Source organism: Chrysochloris asiatica, unplaced genomic scaffold (genome assembly GCF_000296735.1).
Source record: "Chrysochloris asiatica unplaced genomic scaffold, ChrAsi1.0 scaffold00086, whole genome shotgun sequence".
In the NCBI taxonomy this organism is placed as follows: domain Eukaryota; kingdom Metazoa; phylum Chordata; class Mammalia; order Afrosoricida; family Chrysochloridae; genus Chrysochloris; species Chrysochloris asiatica.
Genome location: NW_006408604.1, coordinates 5,675,844 through 5,685,244, shown reverse-complemented (window position 1 = coordinate 5,685,244; position 9,401 = coordinate 5,675,844).

The window sequence follows — 9,401 nt, the reverse complement described above, 5'->3', positions numbered from 1 at the left end:
GGAGAAGAATTGATGCATTTGAATTATGGTGTCAGTGAAGAATATTGAAAGTATCATGGACTGCCAAATGCCAAAAGAACAAATGAATCTGTCTTGGAAAAAGTACAACATAAAGATAACAAAAAAATCAATATAAAGAAAACAAAAATCCTCACCACTGGATCAATAAAAACATTATGATAAATGGAGAAATGATTGACATTATCAAAGACTTCATTTTACTTGGATCCATAATCAACACTCACAGAAGCAACAGTCATCAAATCAAATTATATATTACGTTAGACAAATAGACTGTACAAGGCCTCTTTAAAGCGTTAAAGAGCAAAGATGCCATTTTGATGAGTATGGTGTGCCTGACCCCAGCCATGGTATTTTCAATCACCTCATATAAAAGCTGGACAATGAATAAGGTGAACCAGAGCAGAATTGATACACTTCAGTTATAGTGCTGGTGAAGAATATTAAATGTACCAGAACAAACAAATGTCTTGTACATGCAGAATGTTCCTGAGAAGCAAAAATGGTGAGACTTTTTCACATGTGTTTTGGACATGTTATCAGGGACATTCCCTGGAGAAGAACATTATGCTGGGTAAAGCAGAGTGTCAGTGAAAAATAGGAAGACGTTCAACAACATAGTTTGACACAGTGACTATAACAATGGGTTCAAGCATAGCAACAATCATGAGGCTGGTGCAGGACTGGATGGTGTTTACTCTATTGTGCACAGGGTCACTATGAGTAAGAGCCAGCTCTATGGCACCTAGCAACAGCAATATATACGCTTTATTGGTTTTGCTTTTCTTGAGAACTCAGCCTAAGAAATTAGTACATGATTTTATTTTTATTTTTGGTATTCAATATATATGCACCTCCTTCTAAATTCTTATCCTCAATTGAAGATTTGATTCACAAGAAAGAGTACCCTAGCAAATTTCAGATTTCTAAAATGGTTGAGAGTTGAATAAGTGCCTAAGGTCTCAAAATTCTATTTTACAAAGGTGTCATTTAGTGATCAGATTTCATTTTCTGATGACTCTGATAAGCCAATATAAATATTATATGTTGCATTAATATGCATTAGTCTTGAAGATGTGCAAGTTTATTGTTGAGTTGAGGGTTTTTCTCTCCAATGAGGTCCATTCTATTCTAAAATTCACAAAGGATTTTGATGTACACTAGGTCTAACTGGGATAGACATTTCAGGTAATCATGGCAAACTAAATTATTTAAAAATCATCTTCAATAGGATTAGAGCCACTGGTATAGCTGGGGGCCATCTGTGCACCATTTTGAAAATTGAAATAAAGTGACTTGGATCAGACCTCCCAAAGTGAGAAATGGTTTTCATAATGAAATTCACTACTTCAGCTTTCAACAGACTCATGTCCCCCAAGGTCTTTAGTTAATCTATTTGGTCCTGAGGTCACCAGGCAGATGACCTTCTGATGATAATAGAAATAATAGAATGTTTCTACTCTTGACAATTTTACTTTACTCTTTGATTGCACGTTAGATGTCTCCCTTGATTTTTTTCTTTTAAAAAGTTTTTTTTTGTTTTGTTTTGTTTTTCATTTATAATATGAAAAAAGAAATGCCAAGGACAAAACACATTTTCCCCTTTTTTGGTGATATTCATACACATAACACCATTTTCCTTAAAAATCTCCTTTCTTTCTTCTCTCCTGCCCCATCCCTCCCTTCTTTCCTTTATGCACTGATTCTAAAAACACTTGTCACATTCTACCATGTGACAGGCCATGATGTGGAAATGCTTTCTCCCTCTGTAGAGACAACACTCTAAAAGACTAAATTAACTAAATAAACATAAAAATATCTTTTAGGGATTGTGAAAGCAACACACATGTATTTCAATTTAGTACAAAGAACATAGTTTTAGATATTTTACACATAATTTATCTGTATATTACTCTTCTTAAATACATTTTTAATTTTACTCCGAGTATCAGAATTTTGCAGGCTTATAGAATTCTCAAAACATTAGCATTATATAGGCCAGACTCCTACTCATAACTCAAATCAATGTGATCTCTCTGCTTAGTAATCTCAAAGCTTTTTATTCCAAAGTTACGTTCATAACTGCCTCCATGACATAAACCCCAAACCAAGCCAAACCCACTGCCACTGGTGGATTTTGACTCCTAACAACTGTGTTTCAAAGACTATAAATCTTTACGAGAACACACATTTCTCGTCTTTCTCCTGTAGAGCAGCTAACGGGTTTGAATTATCTACCTTGTGGTTGTTAAAGTGCCGCCAAGTTGGCTACGATCCATAGAGACCCTGTGTAGGGTTTCCGAGGAACAGCTGGTGAGCTTGAACCACCTACCTTGCAGTTCAAACAGCTTTGCAGTCTGGTGCATTAACCCACAGTGCCACATCAGGAGCTTTGGTAGCATAGTGGTTATGAGTCAGGCTGCTAACCTCAAAGTCAGCAGTTCAAAACTAGCAGCCTGTACAAGAACAAACAAATCGCTTCCCTAGAAAACATCAAGGCAAGTGGCCAAGTCCTCTCAACGCAAACCCTCTTCCAAGACTAAGACTCAACAGAAATACACTCTCTGATTGGTGACCACACACATCACTGATGGGGGGAAGTGGGGTAAAAGCAGCAATGAAGCAGCAAGCTAAGCCTTACAATGTTCAGTGGACTTCTGTGGACCTAGTTGGGGACATGGTTGGCAAGCAGTGTGAAGAGGCCTGGGGACTCTTGGGCCCAGAGACAGTGGTGTGGCCATAGAGGACTTGAGAGGAGAGTGGAGCTACCAGCTGATGGGAAGAGAGGACATATGCACAGGAGCGCCCACACTTGCAGATGATACCCATGTGACCTGTACCGGATGAGTGGATGATCGGAGCTCAATCAGGAGATGAAAAAAGAGGGGGAAAAAAAAAGAGTGAGCTGATACAGTCTGATGAACTTGACCTATACCTATGGAGCAGCAACTCAAAAGAGGGAACAAATCCTCACAGCAAGAAACATTCAACGCCCCCCCCCCCCACACACACACACAGAGTGGATGGAGAAGGGCAGCTTGGACATTGGATACTCAAATGGGGAGGGGGGGACTACAAAGGCAAGAAGTGACTGGCTTACAAGCTTTCAAGAGGGAACCTGGTGCTAGGGAGCATGGCAGAAGGCAGAATCTCCAGAAGGTACTATTCAATCTGTCTGGGCTGAACTGATGAAAGGAGATACAGATGGGTAACTCGTGATACTGTAGTGAATAATGCTTATCAGGACGGTTTATGAGGGTTGGAAATGCAAAGGTAGAAGTTTTGTAACAAGGAAGGGAGTGATTGATTCTCCAGGATAGGAGAGGAGGCCTCTGGGACCATCAATGGAGCCGAGAGCGGGACTCTACCCAAAGAAACAGAGATGCCTGAGATAGAGACAGAGATGATGACGTGGAATGATGAAGCATGTTGTTGTTGTTGTTGTTAAGTGCCATCGAGTCGGGTCCGACCCATAGCGACCCTGTACAGGGTTTCCGAGGGTGTAAATCTTTACGGGAGTAGAAAGCCTCATCTTTCTCCCGCGGAGCGGCTGGTAGTTTCGAACCGCTGACCTTAAGGTTCGCAGCCCAATTCGTAACCACTACTACCAGAGCTCCTAGCTGTCTTGTCTAGAATTTGATTTAATTTATGGGCATTTAGAAATACTTATGGACTTTAAGAAACAATGCTTGAGTTAGGCTGAGTTACAGGCAAAGGAAGATAAAAATTTTTTTGTAAATTTCTAAGAAAGAGCCCTGGTAGCACAGTGGTTAAGTGCTCAGCTGCTAAAGGAAAAGCTGGTGGTTCAAACCCACCACCCACTTCATGGAAGAAAGATGTGGCAGTCGCTTCCTATAAAGATTGGTGTTGGTGGTAAGTGCCATTGAGTTGGGGCTGACTCACAGAGACCCTGTATAAGGTTTCCAAGGAGCGGCTGGTGAGTGAACCACTGACCTGGAGGTTCAAACCAACCTTGTGTTCGGTACTTATCCTACAGTGCCACACCAGGATTCCCCATAATGTTTACAGCCTCAGAAAACCTACAGAGCAGGTTTACTCTGTCCTATAATGTCTCTGTGAGTCAGAACCAATGTGATGACCATAGGAAAACAAGTAATCCAAGGAATCTTGGTGGCACTGTAGGATAAGCCCTGGACTGCTAACCAAAAGGATGGCAGTTCAAATCCAGCAGGATAAAGGTGAAGCTGTTTACACGTGTAAAGATTTACAGTTTCACAACTCTTATATAAGGACACTATGAGTTAGATTCAACTCAATGGCAGTGGTTATAAATAATATATGTTGCTGACCCTTGAGTTGTTTCTGATTCATAGCGATCCTGTATAGAGAGGGTTTCTGAGGAGTAGCTGGTGAGTTTGAACTGCTGATATTGTAGTTCAGAGTGACCTTGGGTCTAGTGCTTATACAAATGTTGTTAAGTGCTGTCGAGTCAGTTTGGATTCATAGTGACCCCGCATAGGGTTTCCCAGGAGTGACTGGTGAGCTTGAATCCCCAGGGTCACATACATTATGAACACACCATGATCATTTCTTCAATTAAAGCAAAAAACAATTACCATCAATTTGCATGACAAATATTGATTCAACCCAAAACTGAAAGGTGCAAGATGGGTAAAGATAGAAAAGTAGTATTAGAGTGCATTATAGAATCCACACTACACGTCCGTGTTGTTAAGCATTTAAGGTTTACACAGAGTAGCAGTATGCTGCAGCAGTCACATTCCAAGGCGATTTTTCTGCAATCAGAGTTTCATTCATTACCCAATTTTCATGCAACTCCCCTGGCATTTGAAATATGTTTCAAGGTAGACTCCCCAAGGGCTTTTCCCCTCCCATAATAACTGATCTGCAGTGTCCAAAGATAGATCTAAATATCTTTGGTGCAAATTACTTGAGGCCTGCAGAGCATGATTCTCTGTCATCTTCATCACATTTCACACCTACAGAACTGATAACAGATTAATATCTAGGCTGAAAATATTTCATCAGAGTCTCTGGCTAAGACATCTTGCATTATTTTATCTGGGGGCACCAATAAAAGGAGGAGGTGGCTCAGAAAGAAAAAAAAAATATTTGCACACAGAGAGGAGGTTAAAAAAAAAAAAAAAGAATTTCCTTTAGTATTATGAGAAAGGCGACAAAGCTGGTTCTGGCAAAGTTCTCTGCTCCGATTATGTATACACTTTTATTCAATCATTGTATCGCTCCGTGTCTGACATTTGGTCAATAGTGCAATCTACCACCGATCAGAATAAAACAGCCACCCCAGAGCACCTAGGAATTTCATTAGTTTCCTTTCAATGTAGTCCTTACAACTAGATGTTTATTTGGAAACACAAATTTAAAGTTCAATTCTGTGCCCTGTCAATATCAGTAAAAAGTCAAGGATCCTAGACATTACTGTAAATCTGATTTTTTCCCCCCCGTATTTCTTTATTTAGTTGAGTGGAGAAAAAGAGTTGAAAGAGGGGAATATTCTTGAAATAAAAAAAAAAAAATTATTGAAATCATTTTTCTGGTGAGGAAGAATTATTCCTTCAATATTCTGGGTTATGAAAAGTATGGCAATGCAAAAATACTCACAAAAATAATTTCAAATGTGAATCAGTCTCATATATTTTAAAGGATGTTGAAAGTGAAAACTGATTAGAATAGGACCATGTCAGCAATAATGTCCTTAATTACAAGGAGGCAGTGTAGTGTGGTGTTAAAAAAATATATTAGCAGTGGCTCAGCTATATATTGGCTGTTTTCTTTGGCAAAATTTTGTATAGTCTCATTTTTCTCATCTGAAAATGGGGCTAGTAGCACTTGACTTCAACCAGAATGCTCCTTAGAAGCCAGAATGGCACTCATACTTTGTACATATTTTCAGGAAAGACCATTTCCTGAAGAAGGACATGATGCTTGATAAAGTGGAGGGTCATTGAAAGATAGGGAGACCCTCAATGGATTAGACTGGAACAGTGGCTGCGACAGTAGGCTTACGTTGCAGCAATTGTGAGGCTGACACAGGACCAGACAGTGTTTCATTCTGTTGTGCATAAGGTCGCTACAAGTTGGAACTGACTCAATGGCACCTAACAATAACAACAGTACTTGACTTGATGACCTGGTCAGGAGATAAAATATAGTAACATATATGTAAAACATGTCATATTATAAGCCCTTAGCCTTCATAGTAAAGAATATTTTTTGTTAGGTGCTGTCTAGTTGGTTAGGACTCACAGTGACTCTATGTACAACAGAACTAAACATTGCCTGGTTCTGCATCATCTTCACAATTGTTATGTTTGGGCCCATTGTTGCAGCTACTGTGTCAATCCATCTTGTTTAGATGACTCTCCACTATAGCAAACATGACGTTTGGCAGTCTATTGTACTTTAAATATTCTTTGCCAACACCAAAATTAAAATGCATCAACTCTTCTCCAGTCTTCCTTCTTCCAGCTTTCGCATGCATATGAGGTGATAGATAATGCCATGGCATGGGTCTGATGCATCCTAGTTCTCCAAATGATATCTTTGATCTTTAATGCTTTAAAGAGATACTTTGCAGCAAATTTGTCCAATGCAATACATCATTTGATGTTTTGAATTCTGCTGACATGAATGTTGATTGTGGATCCAAACAAAAGGAAGTCTTTGACAATTTCAATCTTTTTTGTATTTATCATGATATTTGTTGGTCCAGTTATAAGGATATTTGCTTTACAATGAGGTGCAATTCATACTGAAGACTATGGTCTTTGATCTTTACCAGTAAGTATTTTAAGTCCCCCTTGCTTCCGGCAAGGGATGTTGTGTTATCTATATATGTTGTTAAGTGCTGTCGAGTCAGTTCTGACCTATAATGACCCTGTGTAGGGTTTCCGAGGAGCAGCTGGTGAGCTTGAATGGATGAATATAGCAGGTTGTTGATAAATCTTCCTCCAATCCTGATGTCACTTTCTTCATATAATCCAGTTTCTCAGATTATTTGCTCAGCACACAGATTGAATAAACATGCTGGAAGGATGTAATTCTGGTTCACAACTTTCCTGATTTTCCACCATTCAACATCCCCTTGTTGTTTTTGGTATATGTACAGTCTCCTCATTAGCACAATGAAATGTTCTGGAATATCCATTCTTCTCAGTGTTATCCACATTTTGTCATGGTCCATGCAGTCTAACATCTTTGCATAGTCCATAAAGCACAAGTAGACATCTTTCTTATCTTATCATCTCTGCCTTCGGCCAAGGCCCATCTGAATCTGGCTTGAATTTCTGGCAGTTTCCTGTTCATGTACTGTATAAACTGTTTTTTGTTTGTTTGTTTTTTTAAACTTTTAATGTGAATTGAGGGAAGCTTTATAGGCAAGATCATCAATCAGTTCTACATTCAGAAAACCATATACCTTGTTTCATCTCAATAATTATAATCCCCTCCCTGCAGCAACATTTATCCCATTTTCTCCCTTTGGCTCCCTATTAACATTTTATATTTCACAAATGAACATGGCAAAAATATTTGATGTGCATTTAAGAAACAAATATATATATATTTAAGTGTCCAAAAGGCACATTCTACCAGCTAGCCTCCTGCTCATAGGCTCACTGCCACTGTCTTTGTTGTCACTGCTTTCCTAGGTAGGCATCTCACACTCCACTCATGCTCTTCCTTCTCGATGGTCTTGGGATCCTCTGTTCTTGAAATGAAAGATTACTTACTCCCTCCTTTCAGCTGTACATCTTCTGCGGTTACAGTTATGACAATTGTAATTAATCCTGCTAACTGTTATTCACAATTGAGTAATAAAATCCTATCACCATCATCCCCCATCCTCTTACACCAGATCCTTCTGGGGAAGATGGAGACTATTCAGTGGGGAATAGATTTTACCCCCTTTATTCTGCAACTAAATGTACTCATGAAAGGTTGTAAATCAGCCACTTCACGCCTTCGTGGTCTCTCCTCCATTTTTGATAGACAATGTCTACATTTCTTGTCCCTATCAACCCCGTAAACTGAGGAAAAAAGGTTTTTCCTTGATATGAAGAATCTTCCCATTCCTGTTGGAATTTTTAGTCACTGCATTCATAGGTAAAAGTCTAGTTTGTCAAATTGTAGCAATTTGCATTGTTCACAGTATCAAACATCTTTATCTTTCTTGGTTTGAATTCTAATCAACTAGTCACCCTAACTAGGTCAAATGGGAGCAAACTGTAAGTTTGGGAGTTTATATACACCTCCCTACATTTCAGACCAGCTGGCCACTTCTCCCTCAGTCCTAGCCCCAATGGGATAGTTCAGTGCCCATGGGCTCAGGAGTTCACACATCTTCCTAAACTTCAGACCAGCCAGCCCTTTCTCTTCTCTCTCTCATCTCAAGGTCAACAGGTGGCAATGGGACATGGCCAGACTCAATACATGTCATTGTTGCAGCATTTCCCCCACTTCCACTCACAAGTAGAAGCAGATTGTTACCAGTGAACACACCGCTTATGGGTTCCCTTTGAATGTCAGTCCTAGAAGACGGCTTTTCCTGATGGCTTTACTTTTCTTTGTTTGATGCCTCCAAAACAAACAGCGTGTTTGATATTCTAATAGCCAGTCTACTTTATTCTACAGGTCTTTCTTTTAGTAAGAATATTTTGTTCTCTCAGCCATTCTGGGTTGGTCGCATGTCTTTTCAAGTAGGAACATCCTAACCCAGAAGATTCTAAGTGGGGCTCAGGACTCTACCTAAGGCCCCATACTCTACAAAGGCTTAACAAGGAGATTATTTCTCAAGCAAATTCTATTTCCCCTTTTAACTAATCCAATCAGTTATAGGCAGAAGCTGGGCTTTTACAAGCTTTTTATCATCATGACTCCCAATATTAATTTCTACCATGTATAAATGTCTACTTTACAAGAGTAAGCAGGGGAAACCAATATCCACAAGACAGTCAAGCACATAAACATTTTCCTCCTCCTTTATCTTTTCAGCCTATGTCTCCATTCATGTATCTACTTATAGAACACTGGTGTTCCAAGATTGTGTATAAATCACTATTTCCCTCTTTCCCATTTAGGGTATGCATACCTATCCAAGTCTTCCTTTGTCTTAATTGTTCATCTGCCACCCTTCCGTTTCTTGTATATTGTCCTCCCTGTATGTATCGACAGTCTAACCAGCAAATTACTCTCCTCTCCCTCCCACCCTTGGTAAGTATTAAGCATTGTTTCTTTTAGTTTGGAAACTTTTTGAAAGCTTTTACAATACTGGTCTCATACAACATTTGTCTTTATGTGATTGACTGATTTCACTTAGCAAACTGTTTTTCAGTTTCACCCATATTATGAGGTATTTTGCAGATTCAACATGATTCTTT